Genomic DNA, 5,505 nt, shown 5'->3' on the forward strand with positions numbered 1-5,505 from the left:
TCTTCAATTTTTTTAGACACTATGCAAAAATTACTAGAAAATGTACAAACATTGATCATTAGCAGTTTATAAATACGGACATTTTGGCTGTCATTTCTCACATTTTCATTTTTAGTGTTTATCCCATTTTTCAACTATGTGACCAATACTAAAAATGAACAATACCGCGTCGTTTCACTTTATTCTATTTTCCCTTTCAAGTATCATAAATCAAGTAAACTGAATTGTGTTTACTTTCATTTATTCCCATCACACACTTTGATCTTGAGAAAGTGATTTTTTTTCCTGTCTTTTGTTTCGGTTGATTTTTTTTTGGGGGGGGGTTGTTTTGCTTTGTTTTATTGGTCATGGGACGTGAATTCTGGGTCTGGGAGTTCTCCCTGAGCTCTTCAGGTCAAGGCTAATGCTCTACCACTTAGAGCCAGCCACATCACCACTTCTGGACTGGACTTTCCTACCTGGGCTTGCTTTGAATCTCAATCCTCAGATCTCGGCCTCCTGAGCAGGATTACAGGTGTTATCCACTGGTGCCCATCCTTGATAAAGTGATGCTTGTGTGTTTTTATTCTGTCCTTTACAATGAACAGCTCAGTAAGCTCTATTCAAATAGTCTACTACATTAAAAAAAAAAAAAAGACATTTGTAGACCAGCAGAGGCAGCAGCTGGAGCAGCTGAGGGGTGGGGGGCGGGAGGAAGGGGCCTGGACTTCCCTGCCCCTATGCCCCTATTGTTCCGCCCCCTGCCTCCAGCCCTTCCCCTTCCTACCCGCTCCCCTTTTCCCCCCTCAGTCGCCTAGTGCCTGCAGTTTTTGGCTTTCACTCCCAACGGTGACCAAAGACTTGACCACTCAAAGTCCAGCTCCCTGTAACACTGCTCGACATGGACACCGGTGTGATTGAAGGTGGATTAAATGTCACTCTTACCTTCCAGCTACTTACGCATGGAAAGGAAGTTGGCAGTATCATCGGAAAGAAAGGAGAATCCGTTAAAAAGATGAGAGAGGAGAGTGGTGCACGTATCAACATCTCAGAAGGAAATTGTCCTGAGAGAATGATCACTTTGGCTGGACACAATAATGCCATCTTCAAAGCCTTTGCTATGATCATTGACAAACTGGAAGAGGGCATCAGCAGCTCTATGACCAATAGTACAGCTGCCAGTAGACCCCCAGTCACTCTAAGGCTGGTGGTTCCTGCTAGTCAATGTGGCTCTCTCATTGGAAAAGGTGGTTGCAAGATCAAGGAAATACGAGAGAGTACAGGGGCTCAGGTCCAGGTGGCTGGGGAGATGCGCCCCAATTCAACTGAGCGGGCCATCACTATTGCTGGCATTCCGCAATCCATCACTGAGTATGTCAAACAGATCTGCGTGGTCCTGTTGGAGTCCCCTCTCAAGGGCGTGACCATACCATACCGACCCAAGCCATCCAGTTCTCCAGTCATCTTTGCAGGTGGTCAGGCCTATATCAGATTTGACCAAACTGCACCAATTGGCAATGCAACTGTCTCATTTTCCCATGATGCATGGCAACACCGGATTCAGTGCAGGTTTGGATGCATCTGCTCAGACTACTACTCATGAACTCACCATTCCTAAGATTTGATTGGCTGCATAATCGGGCGTCAAGGCACCAAAATCAATGAGATCCGTCAGCTGTCTAGGGCGCAGATCAAAATCGCGAACCCAGCGGAAGGATCTACTGATAGGCGGGTTACCATCACTGGATCTGTTGCCAGTATTAGCCTGGCTCAATATCTAATCAATGTTAGGCTTTTCTAGGAGACGGGTGGCATGGGGTGCAGCTAAAACAATGCAGACTCATCCATAAACCTTTTCTGCTGTTCACCTCCACCACCCATGATCCATCTGTGTGGTTTCTGAACAGTCAGCGATTCCAGGTTTTAAATAGTTTGTAAATTTTCAGTTTTTACACACTTTATCATCCATTCGTGATTGTTTTTAACTAAAGCTTTTTAATTCCTTTCTCTGTTCAGCTGTTAATGCTGAGGTCATATTTAGTTTTATAAGCTTCCCCCCTTTTTGTGGGTTTTTTTTTGGCTCATGAAATTTTGTTTGTCATGGAAAATTTAAGAGTGGAATATTAATACATTTCAGTTTAGTTCTGTAATGTCAGGAATTTTTCAACAAAATACTAAAAGATGGACTGGGGACAAAAAGACACTTGTGGGTATAGCAATTCAGTTTCCACCCATAAGTTTCCATACCTGAGCTGTGTCTTGGGTATCAACAATTGACTTTTCTTCAAAGACAACTTCTTGTCCCCTTTGATCTCCAGAGATTACCAACTTCAAAATCAAATTGCCATGTCCAGGACCGTCTTTCTTATTACCAGCCCAGCTCCACAATTCTGATAACACCATGCTTGCACATCCACTCAGAGTCCACATAGATGACATCCAGAAGCTATGATCCACCTGCTGGAATAGCTATTGCAGCAGGACCCATCTCTATGAACTTCACGGTGACCATGAAAGTTGCTCTGGCTCCTTTCACGCTGTGCTTGTTTCACCCTGATACATTGAACCACAGGGAGAGAAAGTGGCTAGAGAAATGGAAAAGCTCAAAAGCCACAGTTTTCATTATTAATATTGAGCTTGGGTAAAAATAAGTGTTCTTTCTGGGCAATTAATAATTTTCTACAGTAATGTGACCAATGAGCCTTTTAACAGGTAGTGTAAGAATTTGTACCCTGGATTTAGACTGTGTTTGTATCTCAGCTCTGCCAATGCAATTTGAGTAATACCTTTTGCAATTAAGTTAATCATCCAATGTCTTCATTTTCACATTTATAGATTTAATTAATGATCTCTATTTCATAGGATTGTTCTAAGGATAAAGCCGTTACCTATAGTAAGGGATCTAGAACAGCGTGTATGGCATTATTGAAAACAACAATGATGTAGCTCCTCTACAGAGCTTCATTTTTATAGTACAATTTTGGAGGATTTTTGATGTTGGTTTTTGTTCTTTGGTGCTGGTCTGGGAGCTTGAACTTGGGACCTGAACACTGTCTCTGAAGTTTTGAGCTCAAGAATAGTGCTCTTTCACTTGAGCCACATCTCTTCTTCCGATTTTTGGTAATTAATTAGGAAAAAGCCTTTGGAATTTGGAAAAAGCCATGGAATTTCTTTTCCAAGCTGACTTCCAATCATCACCTTCAGATCTGAGCCTCCTGAGTAGCTAGGATAATAGGCATGAGACACTAGAGGCCAACAGCTCTGTAAGTTTAAATAATTATTTTCCAAGACTTGGAAGAGCACAACATTTCTGAACAATACCAGTGGACAGAAAAGGACAGAACAAGAATGTGCAGTTGAGGAAAGAATGATGATCGCAAGGATAATGTGCACTGTAGGCACTCTTCAGAAGGATAAGAATGAAGAGACTATGAATGCAATCCACTTAATAAATAGGGGTGCTTTTCTGATCTGTGAGCTAATCTATGAAATAGCAGATGCATTCCCTATGTTTATTCTTCCTAGCTGGGAAAGAGTGTGAAGTATTGGGAGGGAAATCTAAAATTCAAGGATGGAGAAAATACCATCATGTAAAATGGCAAATAATTACTATTTTTTTCCAGTACAAGTATTACTTCTTTAAACTAGGGAATGATTTCCAAGATTTAATTCATTCTTTCTTAAGTTGTTTCATTATTTTACTGTTTATTTTGTTAACTCTAAGAAATACATTTCTTAATTTCTTTTTTTCATTACAGTTAACAATCCTTCCATTCAGCTTGTACTGTTCAGCACCTGCCACAGCATTACTGATATGCAGTGGAAATTTGAATAGATGTCAGATAATTTCTTGTGCTGATAATATTCAGCCAAACAAAATTCATCTCTTAGTTTCAGCCTATTGACACTATCAGTTATGGTCTACTGGAGAGGAATATAAAGAATGAAGGTTTTTTTAACCCTAAAAAACAAAACATCTGGGAATTTTTATTTTACTCTTATGAATTATATCATTTTTCTAATGCTTGAGCTCAGGGCATGCACACTGTCTGAGTTTTTTGGCACAAGGCTAGTACTTTGCCACTTGAGCCACAACTTCATTTTAGCTTTTCTGGTGGCTGGTGGGAGATAATGTTACAGACTTCTCTGCCCAGGCTGGCTTCAAACTGCTATTCTCAGATCTTAGCCCCCTGAGTAGCTGGGATTACAGGCAAGAGCCACAAGCAACTGGCTGTTTGCTTATCATTAGTAATAAGGAAAAGACTATATAACAGAGGAGGAGTTTTATTTAATTGTCATTATAATTGTCATTTTATAAGTCAGGTAAATAACTATTGTCTTCTTTGACAATGTCACCCTTCCCTTGCTCTCTTCCAGTCCTTCCCTCCCATCCCCACCCACAAGTTATATAGTTCATTTTGTACATAGTGTCTAGTGAGTACCACTGTTACATTTGTTCATCCTTTGTACCTCCTTTTCTGTGCCCCATTACCCCCAACAAAGACAGATACATGAACAAACAAGACAAAACAACTATTGCTTCCATTTCCTAGAATTCATTTCAATAAATATTATTTTATATGATCAGAGGCACAGAAGCATTTCACCTGTATGTTAGAGGAGGAGATTTCTTCCTCTGTTTTAGATTCAAAGCATTAAAAACCCAGGGTTGGCGAGGAATGGTACTGTAACTAGCACTGTTATTCATCTATTCCCTTCAAATTAAATTAGTCAAGAAATTGGTATACAACGTCAAATTCAATTTTACATTCCTTTCCAGTCATTCAGTTCTTTCAAAGTGAAGCTCTTTTGTGTGAGAATTTGGGGTAGAACAGCCTCAACCTGGCCTTGGAAGCTCACCACCCTCCTCCTATTGAGAAGAGGCTGCTTCCTTCCCTTTTAGTCTGGACTGCTTTGGGACTGTCAGACCAATAAATCACATTTTCATGTCTTCCAAAGTTAAGCCTTCAGAAGACTTTATGATTTTGCCTAGCTTCCATGGGATGTCCCCTCTCAGTCTTCTGTTGCTGCCATGCTGAAAATAACACCAGAAAGACACTGCAGATGCATTAAGAGAGCAAAAGAGGTTGCTAACCAGTGACCAATTCTTCTACCCTAGGGAACACTCATGCTAAATAAATTCTCAAGAGGTGCAAAAACTTCCCATTGTTTTTTTATAAGGCTCCATTTGGGGGTTGTTAGTTATATAACAATGGATACCCGAAGTATAATTATGAATATTCCTTTAGCCAAGAACCATGGGTGGCCCTGGTGCATGTGATGTCCATTGTCAGGCAGTGACCTGAAAGGCCAAAAGGACCATAATTTTGAAGACTTCAGAAGTGAATATGCCCTGAATATGCCACTTACAAGAATATAGGTTTGAGCAGACTCCAAAGTAACAAGGGCTTCAAATGAAATTCAACTTGTCTTTTTCCAGCCTATGCAAGGCGTGTTTCAAAAAAGAAATCCAGTGTTAGTTTCTCCTTCCAAGCTTAGTAGTGAGATTCAGTGATACTGACTCTT

General features: G+C 40.5%; 1 pseudogene; it reads left to right on the forward strand.

The window, feature by feature from the left end:
- Positions 1–719: 719 nt before the first annotated feature.
- LOC105992010 lies at positions 720–1,844 on the forward strand (annotated as a pseudogene).
- The last annotated feature ends 3,661 nt before the right edge of the window (positions 1,845–5,505 follow it).

The sequence above is a fragment of the Dipodomys ordii genome, unplaced genomic scaffold, assembly GCF_000151885.1.
Source record: "Dipodomys ordii isolate 6190 unplaced genomic scaffold, Dord_2.0 Scaffold4, whole genome shotgun sequence".
NCBI classification, from domain to species: domain Eukaryota; kingdom Metazoa; phylum Chordata; class Mammalia; order Rodentia; family Heteromyidae; genus Dipodomys; species Dipodomys ordii.